Source organism: Melopsittacus undulatus, chromosome 7, assembly GCF_012275295.1.
Source record: "Melopsittacus undulatus isolate bMelUnd1 chromosome 7, bMelUnd1.mat.Z, whole genome shotgun sequence".
NCBI classification, from domain to species: Eukaryota; Metazoa; Chordata; class Aves; order Psittaciformes; family Psittaculidae; genus Melopsittacus; species Melopsittacus undulatus.
The window spans coordinates 58,740,041-58,761,744 of NC_047533.1; positions in this window are offsets into that span (position 1 = coordinate 58,740,041).

Sequence of the window (21,704 nt, forward strand, 5' to 3'; positions counted from 1 at the left end):
TTTTTTGTTCAAGGTGTTTTTTTTCCAGCCAGGTGGGAGGGGAGTCCGGGAGGAAGGAGAGACAGGACACCTGACCCAGGCTAGTCAATGAGGTATTCCATACCATAGCACGTGATGCCCAGGATGCATACTGGGAAAGAGAAGGCTGGAGGGTAGAGCTCTGGAGGAAAATGGAGGAGGGAGCACATGGTGCTCGGCCGGGCAGGGTGGAGTGAGTTATGGGTCGGTGGCCGGTGGGGTGTTGTATTCTTTTCACTTGCTGTTTGCTGTATCATTATTATTTGTAGTAGTAAATGGCAGTAGGGGTTTTGTGTTATGCCTTAGCTATTAAACCGTTCTTATCTCAATCCGTGGGGGCTACATTCTTTACATTCTCCTTCCTAACTCTCAGGGAGTTAGGGGACTTGGTTTAAACCACAACAGAAAGAAAGAAAGAAAGAAAGAAAGAAAGAAAGAAAGAAAGAAAGAAAGAAAGAAAGAAAGAAAGAAAGAAAGAAAGAAAGAAAGAAGAAAGAAAGAAAGAAAGAAAGAAGAAAGAAGAAGAAAGAAGAAAGAAAGAAAGAAAGAAAGAAAGAAAGAAAGAAAGAAGAAAGAAAGAAAGAAAGAAAGAAAGAAAGAAAGAAAGAAAGAAAGAAAGAAAGAAAGAAAGAAAGAAGAAAGAAAGAAAGAAAGAAAGAAAGAAAAGAAGAAAGAAAGAAAGAAAGAAAGAAAGAAGAAAGAAAGAAAGAAAGAAAGAAAGAAAGAAAGAAAGAAAGAAAGAAAGAAAGAAAGAAAGAAAGAAAGAAAGAAAGAAAGAAAGAAAGAAAGAAAGAAGAAGAAAGAAAAGAAAGAAAGAAAGAAAGAAAAGAAAGAAAGAAAGAAAGAAAGAAAGAAAGAAAGAAAGAAAGAAAGAAAGAAAGAAAGAAAGAAAGAAAGAAAGAAAGAGAGTGTCATGGTTTGAGCATGTTTTGAGGGTGTTTTTTGTTCAAGGTGTTTTTTTTTCCAGCCAGGTGGGAGGGGAGTCCGGGAGGAAGGAGAGACAGGACACCTGACCCAGGCTAGTCAATGAGGTATTCCATACCATAGCACGTGATGCCCAGGATGCATACTGGGAAAGAGAAGGCTGGAGGGTAGAGCTCTGGAGGAAAATGGAGGAGGGAGCACATGGTGCTCGGCCGGGCAGGGTGGAGTGAGTTATGGGTCGGTGGCCGGTGGGTGTTGTATTCTTTTCACTTGCTGTTTGCTGTATCATTATTATTTGTAGTAGTAAATGGCAGTAGGGGTTTTGTGTTATGCCTTAGCTATTAAACCGTTCTTATCTCAATCCGTGGGGGCTACATTCTTTACATTCTCCTTCCTAACTCTCAGGGAGTTAGGGGACTTGGTTTGAACCACAACAGAAAGAAAGAAAGAAAGAAAGAAAGAAAGAAAGAAAGAAAGAAAGAAAGAAAGAAAGAAAGAAAGAAAGAAAGAAAGAAAGAAAGAAAGAAAGAAAGAAAGAAAGAAAGAAAGAAAGAAAGAAAGAAAGAAAAGAAAGAAAGAAAGAAAGAAAGAAAGAAAGAAAGAAAGAAAGAAAGAAAGAAAGAAAGAAAGAAAGAAAGAAAGAAAGAAAGAAAGAAAGAAAGAAAGAAAGAAAGAAAGAAAGAAAGAAGGAAAGAAGGAAAGAAGGAAAGAAGGAAAGAAGGAAAGAAGGAAAGAAGGAAAGAAGGAAAGAAGGAAAGAAGGAAGGAAAGAAGGAAAGAAGGAAAGAAGGAAAGAAGGAAAGAAAGAAAGAAAGAAAGAAAGAAAGAAAGAAAGAAAGAAAGAAAGAAAGAAAGAAAGAAAGAAAGAAAGAAAGAAAGAAAGAAAGAAAGAAAGAAAGAAAGAAAGAAAAAAGAAAGAAGGAAAGAAGGAAAGAAGGAAAGAAGGAAAGAAGGAAAGAAGGAAAGAAGGAAAGAAGGAAGGAAAGAAGGAAAGAAGGAAAGAAGGAAAGAAAGAAAGGAAAGAAAGAAAGAAAGAAAGAAAGAAAGAAAGAAAGAAAGAAAGAAAGAAAGAAAGAAAGAAAGAAGAAGAAAGAAAGAAAGAAAGAAAGAAAGAAAGAAAGAAAGAAAGAAAAAAGAAAGAAGGAAAGAAGGAAAGAAGGAAAGAAGGAAAGAAGGAAAGAAGGAAAGAAGGAAAGATGGAAAGAAGGAAAGAAGGAAAGAAGGAAAGAAGGAAAGAAGGAAAGAAGGAAAGAAGGAAAGAAGGAAAGAAGGAAAGAAAGAAAGAAAGAAAGAAAGAAAGAAAGAAAGAAAGAAAGAAAGAAAGAAAGAGTGTCATGGTTTGAGCATGTTTTGAGGGTGTTTTTTGTTCAAGGTGTTTTTTTTCCAGCCAGGTGGGAGGGGAGTCCGGGAGGAAGGAGAGACAGGACACCTGACCCAGGCTAGTCAATGAGGTATTCCATACCATAGCACGTGATGCCCAGGATGCATACTGGGAAAGAGAAGGCTGGAGGGTAGAGCTCTGGAGGAAAATGGAGGAGGGAGCACATGGTGCTCGGCCGGGCAGGGTGGAGTGAGTTATGGGTCGGTGGCCGGTGGGGTGTTGTATTCTTTTCACTTGCTGTTTGCTGTATCATTATTATTTGTAGTAGTAAATGGCAGTAGGGGTTTTGTGTTATGCCTTAGCTATTAAACGTTCTTATCTCAATCCGTGGGGGCTACATTCTTTACATTCTCCTTCCTAACTCTCAGGGAGTTAGGGGACTTGGTTTAAACCACAACAGAAAGAAAGAAAGAAAGAAAGAAAGAAAGAAAGAAAGAAAGAAAGAAAGAAAGAAAGAAAGAAAGAAAGAAAGAAAGAAAGAAAGAAAGAAAGAAAGAAAGAAAGAAAGAAAGAAAGAAAGAAAGAAAGAAAGAAAGAAAGAAAGAAAGAAAGAAAGAAAGAAAGAAAGAAAGAAAGAAAGAAAGAAAGAAAGAAAGAAAGAAAGAAAGAAAGAAAGAAAGAAAGAAGAAAGAAAGAAAGAAAGAAAGAAAGAAAGAAAGAAAGAAAGAAAGAAAGAAAGAAAGAAAGAAAGAAAGAAAGAAAGAAAGAAAGAAAGAAAGAAAGAAAGAAAGAAAGAAAGAAAGAAAGAAAGAAAGAAAGAAAGAAAGAAAGAAAGAAAGAAAGAAAGAAAGAAAGAAAGAAAGAAAGAAAGAAAGAAAGAAAGAAAGAAAGAAAGAAAGAAAGAAAGAGTGTCATGGTTTGAGCATGTTTTGAGGGTGTTTTTTGTTCAAGGTGTTTTTTTTCCAGCCAGGTGGGAGGGGAGTCCGGGAGGAAGGAGAGACAGGACACCTGACCCAGGCTAGTCAATGAGGTATTCCATACCATAGCACGTGATGCCCAGGATGCATACTGGGAAAGAGAAGGCTGGAGGGTAGAGCTCTGGAGGAAAATGGAGGAGGGAGCACATGGTGCTCGGCCGGGCAGGGTGGAGTGAGTTATGGGTCGGTGGCCGGTGGGGTGTTGTATTCTTTTCACTTGCTGTTTGCTGTATCATTATTATTTGTAGTAGTAAATGGCAGTAGGGGTTTTGTGTTATGCCTTAGCTATTAAACCGTTCTTATCTCAATCCGTGGGGGCTACATTCTTTACATTCTCCTTCCTAACTCTCAGGGAGTTAGGGGACTTGGTTTAAACCACAACAGAAAGAAAGAAAGAAAGAAAGAAAGAAAGAAAGAAAGAAAGAAAGAAAGAAAGAAAGAAAGAAAGAAAGAAAGAAAGAAAGAAAGAAAGAAAGAAAGAAAGAAAGAAAGAAAGAAAGAAAGAAAGAAAGAAAGAAAGAAAGAAAGAAAGAAAGAAAGAAAGAAAGAAAGAAAGAAAGAAAGAAAGAAAGAAAGAAAGAAAGAAAGAAGGAAAGAAGGAAAGAAGGAAAGAAGGAAAGAAGGAAAGAAGGAAAGAAGGAAAGAAAGAAGGAAAGAAGGAAAGAAGGAAAGAAAGAAAGAAAGAAAGAAAGAAAGAAAGAAAGAAAGAAAGAAAGAAAGAAAGAAAGAAAGAAAGAAAGAAAGAAAGAAAGAAAGAAAGAAAGAAAGAAAGAAAGAAAGAAAGAAAGAAAGAAAAGAAAAAGAAAGAAAGAAAGGAAGGAAGAAAGGAAGAAAGAAAGTAAGAAAGAAAGAAAGAAAGAAAGAAAGGAAGAAAGAAAGAAAGAAAGAAAAAAAGAAAGGAAGAAAGAAAGAAAGAAAGAAAGAAAGAGAAAGAAAGAAAAGAAAAGAAAAGAAAAGAAAAGAAAAGAAAAGAAAAGAAAAGAAAAGAAAAGAAAAGAAAAGAAAAGAAAAGAAAAGAAAAGAAAAGAAAAGAAAAGAAAAGAAAAGAAAAGAAAAGAAAAGAAAAGAAAAGAAAAGAAAAGAAAAGAAAAGAAAAGAAAAGAAAAGAAAAGAAAAGAAAAGAAAAGAAAGAAAAAGTGTCATGGCTTGACCATGTTTTTGAGGGTGTTTTTGTTCAAGGTTTTTTCCAGCCAGGTGGAGGAGGGGAGTCCAGGAGGAAGGAGAGACAGGACACCTGACCCAGGCTAGCCAATGAGGTATTCCATACCATAGCACGTGATGCCCAGGATGCATACTGGGAAGGAGAGGTCTGGAGGGGAGAGCACTGGAGGAAAATGGAGGAGGGAGCATGCGGTGCTCGGCCGGGCAGGGTGAAGTGAGTTATGGGTCGGTGGCCGGTGGGGTGTTGTATTCTCTTCACTTGTTGTTTGCTGTATCATTATTATTTGTAGTGGTAATGGCAGTGGTGATTCTGTGTTATGCCTTAGTTATTAAACCGTTCTTATCTCAATCCGTGGGGGCTACATTCTTTGGATTTTCCTTCCTAACTCTCCGGGAGTTGGGGGACTTGGTTTAAACCACGACATTTTTTGGCACCCAACGTGGGGCCCAAGGGATTGAGATAAGAACAGATCTGAGCGGATTTATGGTCTCTTGTCACAATGCTGATTTATTGGCTCTTAGAGGTTTTTCTCTGGATCTCGCAGTTTTGGGATTTTGCCGGGTACTTGGTGTATGGATTGGATGTGTTTGTGTTTGTCGATCATTTTGCTTGGGCTAAATCTTTTGTTTCACTGTACTTTGTGTCGGAGGCTTGTAATACGGTGGGGCTCCGGCAGCAGGGGGGGATGGACGTGGCCGTGGACTTGGACTTGTACCAGGCCATCCCGCTGCTCTTCGCCGTCCTTGTCCTTATCCTCGTTGTCGTCTGCGTGAGGCTGCATGAAGCCGGGAAGGAGCGGCCCCGGGAGCTGCCGGCAGCTGAGGCTGCCAGGGAGAGCAGCACGGGGAGCCAAACGGCTGTGGCAGAGCAGCGGGAGCAGGCAGGGGAGGAGCGGAGCAGGGCGGTAGCTGAGCAGCGGGACCAGGCAGCGGGGGAGGTGAGTCCCGCGGCCGTTCCCGACCCTCCGACAGCCGAGAGTGTCCCCCGGAAGTTGCCCGCCGACCCCCAGCAGGATGCAGGAGACCACGCAGCATTTCCCAGCACGGCAGAGAAGGAAGATCCAGACTCAGGAGAAGAGAAGCTGGTGGTGGGAGATCTGGCAAGCAGGGCAGCTACATCAGCTCCAGTGACAAGTGCAGCGCATCATTTGAGAGTTCTGACGGTTATGAATGGCTTTTGGGTGCCCTTGGGACCTGCCTGCTGATTGTGATGGTGATCGGCATGTTGGCACACACACAGAGTGTGTTCTACCCACGGCCATTTTGTCTGATCCCAAAAGTTAAGCAGAGTCAGGTTTGGGTCTTGTCTAAGGTTAGACAATTACATAGGAGCACCTTGCCTTATGAAAAGAGGCAAGCTTTTCACTTCAGTAAGCAAAAAGTTTCTTTCACACAAAAGGAGTCCATATGTGTTTGTATGATGGGTAGGGATGAATTTCCCCAGGGAATGTTATGAAGGCCTGAGCAGAAATCACAGTGTCTGTGGAGTGGAAACAACTTTCTGTAGATGGCTGTCAGGGCAATAAACTAGGAAAACGTTAGCACTTTTTCCCTGCTGTTTGTACATCAGCAGGGAGTGTTTAGTTTGGTAGTGGATAACAATGTTTGCTTCTGATTTAGGGGCTGACCTAGCCAAGCTCAAGTATAGACATCCCAACACACATGTGCACTCTTTGACCCCCACCCTGCTGCATCCTGCTTATTATTGTTCTTTAATTATAAACACAGAATAAAAGCAGCAGCTGTTCTTCAGTGGTGCTTTATGGAAATCATGCTCTCAAGGACCTTGAGTGGGTTGAAATTTTCCCTGGAGTTCATATATGTCAGAATGAATTGTTTCTTGAAACCTCACCCTTAGAGGCTGTGCCAGAGGAAGGAATTCAGTGATTCTGCTTGCAGTTTTTCTTGGAGAAGCTGTAACATCGATGTGTTTTCAAGTATATGCTTATAATCAGGAAGGGGCAGAAGGGAAGGCTGTGGTGAATACAGGGTGTCTTTCTCCACCAGACTGGTATTCTACCTGGATCATTCATTTGTTCATTTAAAACTTAGAATGTCCTTGCATTCCACAGAGCTCTTAGAAGCCTTCTGGGTACTAAGACATACTGGTTTTTTTTTTTGGTTTATTTTACTGCAACATGCCTAAGTCCTGCATGCACACATCTTTCTTAAACAGATGTTTCTTTTCTTGGAGCCCAGAATTCACAATCAGTTATCTTATTTCCAGGACAACTCAGTACATGGCAGCTGCTCTTATTTTTGTGATAGAAGTACCATACCATCCTCCTTACCTTTTTCATAGGTACTCAAACTTTATACCTCCTGCCTTCAATGATTTTGTGTCTTGTGACAGGAAGGTGGTCTCAGCTAAATAACACTTGACCTTCTGAGAGTATGGTATGTGACTTGGAAAGGGTTAAAACTATTAACAGATGTCTTAATAGAAGGCATATCAATTATTAAAAATCAACAGCTCAATCAGTTTTCTATGACTGCGGTCATTCCTAACACCATCTGCCACTGTGCTGAAACACAGAGCTTATACCCATCCATCACACACTTAAAACAACCATTAATGATTAACTTGTCCTTCATAAACTACTGACAAAACAACAGTTACAAGTTCTCAATTTTTGTTTTTGTTTCTTCAAAAACTGCATTTTGTTTGGCATACAAAACACATTCCACAGTTGTGTCCAATAGGGTGACAAAGGCCTTTTCACTATTGCTACATTCACAGTCAATCTCCACAAATATTTCAGTATGTAGCTATCTGAGAACCTGCTCTGTTGCCATATGACTCCAAGCCTTTGATTCTTGCTTTCGTGAGTGTATCACTTATCTTTATAATAAGCCTCTAGGTACACAGACAAGAAAGAGCAAGCCTTTTCTTGCTCAGAAGCAGATTTTTCAGCAGCAGTTTCAGAAGATGCTTTTCTCCTATATGTGTAATCAATATCTCTGCAGATGCTGCTGTGACCATGCAGCAAAGCTAAGCTGTGCCCAGGATTGTTGTTTGCGTGGCTCAGTCATTAGCTTGGTAGTCCTTTGATGCATGCGAGTGAGCCCTCTCCTGAACATGGTCTGTGAGCTACCATGAATCATGGAGTGAAGTCAGCCTGCAGCCACTCTGTTTGAAGATGAAATCTTGCTAGCACAGACAAGGCCATTCTGTGTCAGTTATCCTTAAGGCCATGCACTGTCTTAGCATATGGAATTTAGTGGTGTAGTCGTCATCTAAACCCTAAATGTTTTCTGCATGTATTCTAGCCACATAGACCCACAGATTTTAGTGTGGTAAAAACTGCCTGGACATATCCAGGTATGTGGTTTTTATTGCAGGTCATTCTGGTTATGACCCTATGTGATTCCATGTTTGAATCAAACTGTGTCCCTTGGCCAATACTGTGGTCTGAAGAGGAACAATAAGGTGAGGACAGAGTTCCTGTTTCACAAGGTAAGGGCTTCCATTTGAGCCAATTCTCCACCTCCCTTTTTAAACAATTCAGAAAAAGTGTCAATTCTGCGCTCTAACTGCAGAAATTTCATCACAATTAGATGATTCTCATACTAGAAGTGTTCTGATCTGTGCACAAACTTGGAAGGTAGCCCAGGTAGATATTTCTACACTGCAGGTGTCTCAGATTGAAAGAGAGGAATCTACCGTGCAGTGGCCTCTAAGAAGGTTGTTCTATATTGATGTGGGTTGGTTTAATTACTCAGTTCAAGTACCAGAAACAGCATAATTGAAAGGGAAAAAGTGGAAAGACTTAGATTGTTCAGACTGGACATTAGGAAAGTTTCTTTCCCAGGAGAGTGGGGCAGATTACCAGAGAGATGGAGACTGTATCCATTGGTGTGGTTTTCACACATCGTTTTGGCAAACCCGTAACTGCCCTGATCTGGTGGTGCCAATAGGCCATCTCTGCAGTGATTCCTTGACTGTAAGACTCTTTTCCTATTTTTGTTCTCACTTGGGTGTCCTTTTCCTTGTTTTCCAGGTCCTTATTTTGCAACGCAATAACCAGCTCATGATCAGTGAGGTAACTTGAATGATACCAGTAATTCTACAGGTCAGGGGATCTCCCCCTGCGTTGCCTTACTACAGCAATAAGTTTCCAAGTAACAGTCAGCCAGGCACACAAGATACATTTTGTGCCACTGCTTTTCCTCTTGTTCTCTTCTGTGGTGGTCAAATTTTGCCTTCAGAGACACTAAATTTGACTTAATGTGAAAAAATAAAAAATGTTTCACACCATCTCTTTTTTTTTGTTTTCTTTCCCCTTTAGAATAGAACTGGAGACATCTCTTATACTATCTAAGAGAATGACAGTGTAATGGATGGAAGTGAGATGTGAGTGAACTGTATGAGATTTCTCTACAGATAAAGAAAAAGAGGAAAGGGCTAATAGTAAAAGTGGAAGTCTTTCTGACTACTTTTTACATTATAGATCTTTTAATTTTTTTATAGTTTCTTTTATTTATTTTTTTGTCTTCTTTATGCTACTGTATATAAGACCTAAAAATATTTCTTTAGAGGTTGTTTTCATGGAAGTACCTTGACATAACACCCTGGTCACAGTACACTATCTAATGGCAAAAGAGAGAACAAAGCTTCTGCTTACATCTCACCTGGAATCTTTTCTGTTCCTCTCCCTGCATTTGCAACTCACTATTAACCAGAGCTTTTTTCCTGCACAGAAAAGGAGAATTTGTATAGAGACGGGGAAGAGGGAAGCAGTCAAAGCATGGGGGTCTCACATTTCAGCCCTCTGTGTGACAGATGGAAGTGGCTGGCAATGCAACAGATAGACTGAGCCTGGGGGGATTGTTTTAGTTTAATCCCCTCTCATGTTGGCAGAAAGGTACACATAATAAAACGTGTCCTGTTCCTTTCCCTTGGACAGTGTATTAGTAAGAAACCCCTCACTGTGCACTGCCATTACACTGGAATGGATATCAAGTTGTAGGGTGGGAAGAAATCAGAGAGGAAGAGCTTTCAGACTTAACTTGTATTAGGGTTCACCAAATGAACACTACTCAGACCCAAGCACACCTGGGTCCAAATTTAGTGATTACTCAGAAAAGAAAATCTTCTGGTTACTCTTCAATGCAGGCATCCCTAATGAAAATCTTGCTTACTGGAAACAACCCAGCATCAATGTTCTGATATTCAAAAGCCAGAAAGACTTCACTAGTGATGGGGGGCAAATTGGTAGGAACTGGGAAAGAATTATGAATGGCCATTAAATATCGTTATCAGCACTAGAGACTATATTAGGTCACAATTTGCTTAACCTAACAATACTCTCTTCAAGAAAGGTGGACACACATATATTAGGTTACCCATAGTAATACATTTAACAAATACAAAGAAAGGATAGCTCTTGACAATGCAACAAAAGAGACCTGATCACATGCAAGGAGGTAGAGGGCCTGAAGAATGAAAAGAATGTGTAGCAGTATTCCTTCTCTATTACCTTTCAGCACCTGCTGCCTAATTATATCAATGTTCTCTGGTATATAAGAGGATAAATTTCAAGTTCAAGCTGCTCAAAATGGAATTGCAGTCTGAGCTGTGGAATTAATTTACTCTGTCTTTATGGGGCATATTAATGCTCTTAAATTGGTATGAAATGGTAGGGAGCCTATCATGAGCTCTTTCCACTTTAATCAATGCAAGGTATTTAAGCAAGAAAACATGAAATGGGATTTTTTATCTGCCATTAATATGGGTGCCTTAGTCATTATCTAGAGAGAGTGGAATTACATGTATTTTAATTATGATTTCAAAGATCAAACCAAGCAGCAGGGCCCTATTCTGAAGCACAGCTGAACACCCACAGCCACCAGTTAAAGGCAAAGGATAAACCAACCCAGTGCCCAGCAGAGACTGCTGAAGATGAGATCACACAGGTAGCTCCTTCTCACAGCTAGCAGTCAGGCTCTTAAGAACTTCCCAAACCAGGCACTGACTCAGGTGTCTCAGTGTAACTGCTATCCAGACCTCATGCACATGACTTAACATGCTAGAGCCAGCAAGGGGTTGAGTAGGCACATTTGCTAGATTTCCACTTGCAATTTTGTCTCAAAATTCATAGCCTGCTTCTCTCTGCTTGTCAAGATTGCTGGAGAGCTCAGTAGTAGCTCCCACATTTACCCATATGGAAATAAGCTCAAGCTTTCATCTTGGGTGAGATGCTGCGTAGAGTAAGATGTTATCCCTAAGAAGAAACTAGAAGTCAAACAGGCAACAGAGAAGAAGGGAGTGGCAGATTTAGTAAAACAGGATGTAAATTGCCTAGCTTAATGTCCAAGCTATTAACAGCATATCCTTAGCAGCAAATCAGAAATATGTTGTGGACAGGAAAAGTCCTTTCAGCTCTGTTCTTGACACATTAGGCTACATTGTCATTGGTGAGAATCAAAACTGGCTACTAGAATGGTAAAGGATGTGGAGCTTTTCTCATATAAGGAAAGGCTGGGGGGAGCTGGACCTATCCAGCTTAAAGAAGAGAAGGCTCGGGGGAATCTGATAAATCTGTGTAGGTATTTGCAGGAAGGATTGTCAGGAGAGCTGGGCCAGACAAGTTGTAATTGTTGCCTGAATTTTGCATAGTGCCTTTTAATCATGGTGATGAAATGAAAGTGTGCTGTAATTTATTATGTATATTTTTACTTTTTAAGCTTATGAAAAGGAAACAGAATACAGGTAGAGAGACAAGTTTGTTGTGACAGGACAGGTCCAACATAGAGACAGCATGTCAGTCCACAGCGCAAGGACCTGAACAGGGTCCATGTAAGCATCACTCCTAGCAGAGATTCACTCAGGCTTTGGACTGCAAGCTCCCATCACCCTTCCTCAAGCTCTGTTTAGAACCTCTTACAACTCCAGCTCTTCCTGATACCCATGCACACTACACAAATTCTGCAACCTTGCTAAAGTTCTTTTCACCACAGACTCTACACAGTGTTGTAGTTCTATCACAGATATTTGACTACTTCAATTAACTTCCTATAGGCACAGTCTGTAGAAGAAAGCTAAATATAAACTACCTGTGGATCTTGAAGGTAAACAGTATTCAAAAGGAGTTTGGGATCACATCACAAAGTATATCATGGGCCAGACAGTCTGCTGGGATTCAGTCAAGGAATAAAGGCACATTTGTATAGAAAAATGTGGAGCTAAATTAACTTTCAGACAAAAATAGCTACAACACTTTGCCCTCTGGAATGCCCTATCCATTTGATGTGTCCAACTGATGTTTATGACTTTGGGCTGAAAAGCAACTAACTTCAATTTATTTGCTGTTCCAAGGATATTTGGAGCATAATGAGGTTCAGTTCATCTGATCTCTGAGCAGCTGAAATTCTTCACTCATTCTGATGTTAACTTACTACAGCCTAAGGAGATAATTTTTAGTTGCTTCATATTTCCAGTTAAAATCCATTTATGACCATTGTATCATATTTTTCATAACTCAGATATTCATAACTCGGATCACTTGCAGAATATGCTCTAAGCAAGTTACAATATTGACTTGAAGAGCTTACATGGCTCATTTACTGTGCATAATGTTTTCTGTCACACGTAAATACAGATACATTCCTGAAATCAATTTAAATCCAAACATACACAGTGCCTTTTACATTCTGCCAAATTTCTCACTCACCTTCTAATTATATCCTTCATTGGAGCCCCTGTGCGGAAAAGTATGAATAACACCTTTGTTTATTGATGGATACAGAACTGAGGCATATTTCCCTGCAGAAGATTTATGACCCATGAGCCCATTACATTTGGATTGCAAATAGCAGATTAGTTTGGGATTTGTCTCATTCAGAAAGCATTGACAAAGGTGATTCATCACAATAATTTCACTAAAGGAAACATCTTAGCGATGTTTCATGCCTCAAGCAGGTGCTCAATTTCCATCCATTAAGAGAGTCATATGAATGGAGACACAACAGTAAAAATGTAAGCATTCTTATTTATTCAGGATGAGAGAAAAATGTACATGTCAGAGACATTTATTGATTTGTTTACTAGTGGAGCTGGAATTTTTCTGGGTAAAGTCTTTCAAGCTGTTAAAATTCATTAATTGGTCAGACATCAAACCTTTAAGCCTCTGTGTTGCTCCTTATAGTCCTAAGAGGACTTGATTATGACCTTTAATAGAGAGGAAGGTGGAAATTCAGTAGTCACTGGCCCAAACTCTCAAAAGGGGAGTCTGCACTTGGTGGTTATATTTAAGCTCCTAAGTACTGGGGCCAAGATACAGAACTGGAGGAACTCCAGAACAAAAGCATGGAGACTTGCCAGGCAAATAAACATTTCCAAAATTCAAATCTCTTGTTTAAGTGCCTGTTTAGTAAGTAGCAAAAACCTCACTTTTGGTCTTCAAAATTGAGCCCATCCCAATTCCAAGTGCTGGTTCTGTCTCATCAGTAATGAACAGCAAGCATGGAATGGAGGCAAATGACCCAAAATGAATGCCTAAGAAGGGTCAGATGACATCTGAAGAGGCTTATAGAAGGTATCAATAGTGACTGATACTACAAAAGCAGTGTTAGATGTGCATCCGTAACTGTCATTTTACTGCAGTTTATGCTCATAGTACTGTGAGAATGTTCCATGCTGTGACATTTTGTTCATTATCTTTAAATATCATTACGTCATACACTAAATTCATAATCTTAATCACAGCAAAAAAAAAAATCCTTATTCAAGCAGGTATTCTGTGAAAGGCAACTTATAATGTAACTAGCAGAACAGAGTGATCATATAGTCATAATAAATGAGCTCCTTTGTACATGTCAGAGTACAGCAAAATCTGTGACTGCCTCCTCTTTCCAGGTAGTGTCTGAAACAGCTATAATCACAGTGTGAGGCAAAGCGGGCAGAGAACTGTTGGGTGCATCCATTCAGCCATATGTACTTAATGTGATCCACAACACGCACACTGTCACACTCTGCAGCAAGACCTGAACCTGCTTAACACTGTCATATACAAAATTTAAATGCTCACATCACTTCCAAACAGAAGCCATTTCTCAGCACCTGTTTCTCCATGCTGAGAGATGGTATGGGCGTTATTTCCACTCCTAGTATTGTATATTATTCATGTTTTTCATGCCAGAAAAGGCTTCATTTCTCTATTTGTGGTGAATTTTCCCCAACAATCTCATGTAACACTCAAGCAAAGATTGTTTGAGTGTCTAAATACTTTTTTCCCCCTTTCTTTCCTTTCTTTCCTTTTCAGAAAGCTAATGAAAGAGAAGGAAGTGTACTGTTGGTCAAATCTGTGCTCTCATGTTCCTCTTGCTTGTATAAGCCTACCAATAATGATTTCTTCAGCAAGCACTTCCCTTCCCACTAGTAGTACATGCTTAATTATCAAAAATGCTTTTTTCAAAAAAATTAAAACATGTTTATCTACAGATTGTCCTCTTTCTGGAGAGAGTTTCATCATTCTTTAAATACTGCAAATGTGGCTTCTCATTATCCATTAAGGGGAGGTCTGCACTGTTTTAATGAACCACAGCTCAGACTCCAGGAGGAGAGGCTGTGAGGCACTGTGGCAGATGCAGTCCAGCTGAAAAACCCAGACCACAAGTGAAAGAGGTGGCTTCTGGTGAGTTCCAGAAGCACCTCCATTTCTTTTTTATTTCTGGGCAGAAATTCTTTGGCTTTTTAATTAAGGTAAAATTGAAAAAAAAATTATTTTGAAAACTCACTTATTTCCCATGGTATTCTAGGGAACAAAACCCCAAATCATAATGTCTGTCAATGAATGGAACACAAATGAAGTTTCAAATTATCTGCAGTAATTTTTTTTTAATAAGGAGCTAATTTTATTATTAAAATGGCTGTCACCAGTCTACCTAGTGACAACAGATACTTGATATTATGGATTATTTAGATTTTAGATTTCAGAAGCTGAAGGAGAAGAGCACTGTCTCCTTTCTTTTCATCTTTAACTTCTTCATAATGGTCAAACATGCTCCAGAAGGACCCTTCAAAGTTCAAGCTGCTCAGATGTCCTGGATAATGCTGTCATACCCCTGCTGGATAGCCCTGCTACAGTCCTGCCACTGCAGACCAGTGTCACAGTTTAACCTCAGCCAGCAGCTAAGCAGGATAGCAACAGGGTAGGAAAGAGAAGAAGAAGAAAAGTGGGAAAACCCCTGGGTTGAGATAAAGACAGTTTAATAAGTAAAGCAAAAGCAACACACGTAAGCAAAGTGAAATATCTTGTTGGACCCTCCTTCTCCTGTCTGTCAACCCCCAGGATCAGTCCATCCCGTCTCATATCTGTGGGTGGCTAAATGTATAACGTCCCTGCCAAAGCCAAAACATGCCTGGAGGGTTCTGAAGGCCTTGCTGACTGTGCTCAATGGCTGCCTGAATTCTCTCCATAAGAGACTGAACAAATATTTTCAGTGCACCTGTTAATCCTCTCATGAGGGGGCTGTGGTGTCTGAGAACAGCCATCAGTACTCCGTGAAGCCTTCTCTTCTACACGCTTAATAGTAACAGGCTTTCCTCGTGACCTGGGGTCTATCACCCAGCCCAATAAGCCCTCCAGAGGTTATTGGATGATCACCCACAAGTTCATTGCTCAGAAACACTCCTGGACCCCAAAACCTGCTCACTTTTTCATCACTTAACAGTGCCTGATCTCTCCCCCCCCCATCAGAGACACTCTCCGTAAATACCCCATTTACATTTCACTCAGGTTGCACAGAAACTTTGTCTCAATGCCCTGAGCTCAGTGTCTTCAATGGCTAGCATCTTATTTTCTGTCCTCTGAAAGGCTGTGTAGACACAGCCCTCCTGAGGATCCTCAAGACACAGGATTGTGTCCCTGCTCTTTTTAACCAAACTGATCCTCCACAGTTGTTTTCACAGCTCGCAGGTCTGCAGAGATGCATGAAGTAAGTAGGCTGTGCTGCTTTGGATTCCCTTCATTGAGAATGTATTCACTGGGAATGTACTGAGATGTAGGATGCTTTTGTAGCTGCTTCTTAAGGGTTTTGCACATGGAAAGAATAGATTTGCCTTTATGTGAGTCACCTTAAATAGTTTTTGCTAACACCAGGTTATGATTAAAACAAATGCAAACTGCTCAACACCAAACTTAGCAGAGTTATAAAGCTTTAAAAAGTGCCAGAAAGAAAAAGAAAACATAGAGCTTTGTTCTTCTCATTACACTCAAGGCTTCATTTCTTACAGCATGGCCCAGCAGACAGACCATTCGGTATTTACAGACTTTGGGCTAAGACGTTTCTTGAGCATCTCAAGTCATAAGACAAGCAGAACCTTCTGGGGAATCACCAGCATGACTCTCAAATCCAGACTGTAGATGGAATAATTAAAGGGGCCAGATAAAGATCCCAGAGATACCACATTTGTTGTAAGGATTCAAATATAATGTACCATTCCTTCTCTGGTTAAAACAGTGGAACAGATGGTTTGTTACCTTAGCCATAACTCTCCATACTTCCAGCATCTCTGTCCAGAAATAACTAGATAAATATCACATTCTGCAGTGGGCATTTAAAAGTTGTTGTGTGCTCCTAGTGCAGCTCATATTCCTGTGATTGTTCATTGTCCTGCTTGTTTGCCATGCACTTTGTTTAAATTTGTAGCACTGAAGAATGCAGCTCTGAAGAGCCTTATAAATTTTGCTGAAGTGAATAATTTCCTTTGCTTAAATTTCACCCTTTGGAAATCAATATGCAAAGTTTTCTGGTGGTATACCTTTTTCAGTATTAAGACAAGATAGAACTTGTCATAAAACAAGCATTCTTTGACATATTGAAAGTCAGTAGCAATATTACCAACCACAGGGAATAACAAAGTTGACTGGAACACAGAACCTTTTGAAAGCCAGGGTTGGTTGTTTATCTTAAGGCAGAAAAGATTATGTTAACCTTTATGAGAACTAATGGGAAGATATATAACTTAATATTAGCAACACAGCACACAGAGTTCAACATAGTCTGGATTCACTGCTTTTAAAGGAACTTGCCAAACAAGATTAGTAGATCTTCAAAAGCTGAAAGCTCATGTTTGCTTCCAATACTGACTCAAAAGTTGTAGTTTCATATGTCACATGTATTTTAGCGTTCAGTTTTCTTGGACGTATTTAACACCACAGTTTTAGATGTAGAGATCAAGGATAGTGTCTTTAGGTATTAATAGCCCTGTGAGTAAGTAGAGAAATCTTTGTATTTAGCCACAGAAGGACAGTTTCTTTGCACAACCATTTCTTTTAGCAGTGTCAAAGTTTCATGGGTACACGCGGCTATGGACAGGAAAAATATGCAGCTACCAATCCAACATTTTTTCTCAAAGGCCTGTTAACACAAATACCTGTACCTACTGGACCTAAGCCAGAAATCCCATAGCAAGGCTATACCCTGACATTAGGAGTACAAATGGTCTCATCTGTTTTAATGAGCCATGTGTAACAGTACACTGGAGTCAGTGACCTCTCAGAGACCTCTGTCTTCAACCAGGTTAGGGATGCTTAACTGGCAGGACAGATCTCTTGTCATTAGACTATTAAGCTTAATATTGCCAAGGCCAGCAAGATTAACAACTCGTGGGCAGTCTCCAGTGTAATTTTCAGGACCACAGTTCATGGCACAATACAGCTTTTTGCACAGAGACCTCTTGCTGCCTGGAGCCAAAAGATGGGTCTATATGGAAGCCAGAAATATTACAGAAGGAAACTCAGATTTATCTCAAGTAAGGACTGAATGTAGAAATGGCAAACAAAGGTGTGATGGCTAGTTTGTCTTCACCAACTTGGTCAACCCAAGCTGTTCACTACAGAGCACATATGGGAATAGCAAGGCAGGAAAAAAGAGGTATAAGGGGAAAATGTGTCTGATTCTGGGCAGAGAAGATCTGTAATAGGAGACAACGAGTGAGCAAAGGAATTGGTTCAGGATCCTGCAGCAGTAGAGAGGCAATGGTAGTAGAAAACTGCTGGTTTATGCCAATGAGGAGGTGAAATTAGAATGAAAATAAGAGTTGTTAAAAATAGGGGGTTTTAATTCTTAGACAATGACTACACATGTACCACTTAAGACACCAGGCATAAAAACAGAGACTGTATTATTCTCTAAAATGCTCTGAATAAAAGACACTGACTTTAATAGTTGTCATCAAAGACCATAAATACTTCTCTTGCATTAAGCTATGGAAAGTTCTGTTTGGGGCAGGGTTTTACCAGCCTTTCACAGAGTCACCAGTGCAGTATAGACATTGAGACCATAGCTGCTGAAAAATAATTGGAAAAACTGACACATGCAAGACAATCTTTGCTCATTTTCCAGCTGTTTTTTCCAGTCCTGGAGTGGGCTGGACTGTCATGGAGTGTAGCTGAAATGACTGAGAACGAATTGGATTGAGCTAGTAACAGGAATAAGTGTCATCTTCCCTTATGCATAGGTGAGTGAAAAGATAAAACTTCTGAGGATGAGGAGGAGACATGCATTTCTGTATGCAGAAGGTTGACTTTTTTTCACCTAAAACATTTCAGACAGATTGTTAGAAAAAGAAAGCAGCAATTCAAAAGACAGACTAAAAACATTCCATACAATCATGGGCAGATTTATGTGACAAAGGACCTCTAGACATCTCTATCAAACACCTTGCTCCAAGCATGTCCACCCTCATAGCTAGATTGGGTATCTCAGAGCCAGATAAGAGTTAAAGATTCCTGTTGATGAAGATGTTGCCACCTCTCTGAGCTACATCCCACCGCTGTGCCACTCTCATGGGGAATTATTTCTTTCTAGCTCATCAGTTTCCTGTGTTGCAGAGATGCCTGTTGGCTTGTCTGAGAGGGGCATTGCTCTGTCTGTGTTGTGCTATTTTGAAGTGGAAGATGCAGTTAGTTCAGCCTGAACTTTCTCTTTCTTTATTCAGCCTCTCTCAGATTGAATAAAGCCTGCTCCCTCAGCCTTTCCTTGTGCGTGCAGTGATCCACTCTGGGTATGCAGTTGGCCTTTATTGCTGTGAGGGTGCACTGCTGGCTCATGTTCAACTTGTTTTTCACTGGGACTGCTATTCTCTGCACAGCTGCTTCCCAGCCAGTTCCCAGCCTGTTGGAGCTCAATGGCTGGCTCTGTCCCAGGTGCAGAATCTGCATTTTTCCCTGTTGAACTTCACAAAGTTTATGCTACCAGCTTTCACCCCTAGAATCTAGCCAGGTATGAAGTGAGGGCTTTGCAGTCTTGAAAACATCACTGTCTGATCTAAGTTTGTCCTTGTGTTTACATTGATTCCAGGCAAAGCTCCTAGCAAGCTGAATCCTATCTATCAGAAAAGGAGCTTAAAGTCATTATTCTCCTAATGTATAATTTGTAAAGTTGTGTCACTATTTTTTTTCAGAAGGCTGTAAGAAAGGATAGCAACCTGGAGCCAAGAAATTGCTAACTAAGTTATAAGCCAGAAATGTTAGTCATGTAATGTGATGAGGAAAATCCGTAACTCTGCCCAGCCATTAAGAATGACACCACAAAATTTCATAGACAAGTTGAGCATTTTCAGTAGGACAGAGATCTGAGAATTGTCTTCCAGGACCCAGCACTGGCCAAGAAACACCTCACTTAGATGAACAGAGCAGAAAACCCACTTCAGCCTTGAGGATTCCCCGTAGGTGTGCTAAAACACAAGAGGTGGATGTCTATATGCCCCATTCAGTACTTTGCCTATACACACCTTTGTGTGTATGTCCTCCTCCACTCCGTCCTTGCTCAATCTGTTTTGCCTATCAGTTGTGCTTGTCTGGACAAATCCATAAGCCTCTCCTGTGCATGCTGTAATTGAGATGCTGAAATTCCTTCAGAAACTTGGGTTTTGAACTTTTTTATTTGCACTAGGAAGAACGTGTACTTTAAGTAGGCCATTGAATTCCTTTACAACCGAACTCCTTTGACAGAGGTTTATTATATTTCTGTATGTGTTTCAATAGGAAAATTCTTGATTTCAGAGCAAGCAGGCATGTATTTTTTTCAAATAAAGAGTTTTCTGTTTTCTACCTTGTGGAGCTGAATATTATTATAAATTGAGCTCTTAGACCTTTTGCTGTGCTGACACTTCTCTTTCCCCTATATCAATCCATTTTTCTCCTGTCTCAGTTTATTAGGATTATTTTTTCAGTTGGGAATCCCAGTATCTCACAACAAGCCTTTTCACCTTTCTATTTTACTGCCCTTTCCTTTATAACCTCCACCTCCTGTGTTTTTACCAGTCCCTTGCTCACTCAACCTTCTCTCCACTTTTACCAGGCTTCTCTGTTCTCTTCCTTCACATTCAAATGTTTACAGCTTCTGAATGCCTTAATTAAACCCCTTGCTTGAACAGATTACAAGCAGGGTTCAGTGCTTCCTGCTGTTCAGAGAAAATGTACGACAAAGCTGGTGGAACCTGTTCATGAATTAAAACCTTTTCTTACTTTTGCAGACATTATGACCTGGTTCTTGTCTGTCTTGTTTACGTGCTGCAAAACATCTGTATTGCGTTACAATGAAAAGAAAAATATGGTCAAATGAGCACAGCTTGGGTTTACAGACTTTTTTCCTTCACAGTGTTATGCCATGAGATGCCAAACAGCAGAGTATCAAAGAACAGTTCCTAGAAGTGAAATATTGAAACTTTTAATTGTGTTCTACACATAAATCTAGTCAGTTAGCTTCTCAGATAGTTTATTACTGAAGGACATATATCATTTCAGCCAGCTTCTGGCTTTGGACAAAGATGTTCAGGACTTCAGTAGACTTAGTGCTTTTCTGTCCATCTGCTAAGCAACCTACTCTCTGATCATTGAAAATAAAAGGTGAAATCAGCTGGAAGACAGGAAAACTTCAGCTAAAAAAGAAAAAGGTGTATTTTTTCCTTCACTTGGAAAAATTTCATTTAGAAATTTGGCTGAATCAGTGCTTAATTTTAAGTATTAGTAGCCACTCAAAAAGAGAATTTTTTTGTTCAAATACAACATTCTGTACCAGCTTGTGTATTATGACATGTAGCTTAAAAGATACATGTGTGTGCATGTAAGGAAACACCTGACTTTTCAATCTCATTCCTGAATCAACTATTTTCGTTGCTCTGGGGAACGGTGAACACTTCTGGTGAATATAATACTATCCTGATCTCATATTTTGTAAAATTATGAAACTTTCTACATCAAAATATCTCCTTCAAGAAGAATCAAACATGCATCTCTTTGTATTTGTTCCAGCTCATTTAACTGAGATCAGCTTTCTAACCATGTTTCCCAAGATGACAAATTCAGGAAAAAATAATGATTCACCCTGTCAACAACTTTCATAGACTTTTGGTCATAGAACCCCTCAATTCAGACAAAGCTGAGATCATCCATGTCTTAGCTATAAAGAAATTAAAGGGTGTCTGAAAAAGCTGTCTGTTATATTCAAACATTAATTTAAAGCTTAACTAAGAACAATTGCAATGCTGTACACATTGCTGGCTCAGCTCCTAATTAGTAATATTTAAATATTGTTATTTAAAATAATTAAATTATACTTACTTACCAGGAAGTACAACAGCTTTCCTCTTAAATCTAAATTAAACCAACATTTTATACTCTCATTTGAAAGTGCTCCCGATAAGTCTTTACTTACTGTCACATACTTGATTGGCATAGCAGACATTCTCCAAGAGCCATCTCTTGAATGTCTGTGCTATACTACATTATCTATACATTTTCCTTAAAATTTCCCATTGCTTCACTGCTTTAGACTCAAGCAGCCCAGAAACAGAACAACCTCACTGCTATTGACAGTCTGCTCAGACTTGACAGGGAACTTGAAGTAATACCTTGCTTATACAACAAAGAAGAAAGCTATGGCTTTCATTTTTGGCTATTGACAAAAACTTATTTTACATTTGCCATCAAAATCAACTTTACTAATTGTTGTCCAGCTTATAGAAAGATATTTTGTTAAAGGGAAAGACAGTTCTTTATATTCAGCTTCGTGCCGATGTCAGGTCACTCAGTAAGGGCCCAAGTGAGCCAAGATGTACACATATATCCACTTTTAAGCACTGTGAAGGTTTCACTCACAACTTCATAAAAGTAAGACATACAGATAGATCAATTCAGGGCTGAGGACTAGCTTACAATGAACTTTTGAAGGACTTGTATCACTGGTCTGATGTATCTAAACAAGAAGTAGGAACTGCTGCTGACAGAGGGCCCTGTGCAGCAACATGCCTCCCTTGACATGAGTTTCTGTCCTCCCACTCAAGAACCACTTAAA